Source organism: Nematolebias whitei, chromosome 8, assembly GCF_014905685.2.
Source record: "Nematolebias whitei isolate Nwh7 chromosome 8, NemWhi1, whole genome shotgun sequence".
Lineage (NCBI taxonomy): Eukaryota > Metazoa > Chordata > Actinopteri > Cyprinodontiformes > Rivulidae > Nematolebias > Nematolebias whitei.
The window spans coordinates 2,539,839-2,540,105 of record NC_056505.1 but is presented as its reverse complement, the minus strand read 5'-3'; positions in this window follow the sequence as shown (position 1 = coordinate 2,540,105).

The following is a 267-nucleotide window of genomic DNA, read 5'->3' as shown; positions in this document are numbered from 1 at the left end:
GTTGGGTTCTGATGTTATGTTCTGGTGTTGGGTTCTGGTGTTGGGTTCTGGTGTTATGTTCTGATGTTGGGTTCTGGTGTTGGGTTCTGATGTTGGGTTCTGGTGTTGGGTTCTGATGTTGGCTTCTGATGTTGGGTTCTGGTGTTGGGTTCTGACGTTGGGTTCTGGTGTTGGGTTCTGGTGTTGGGTTCTGATGTTGGGTTCTGGTGTTGGGTTCTGATGTTGGGTTCTGACTTTGGGTTCTGATGTTGGGTTCTGACATTGGGT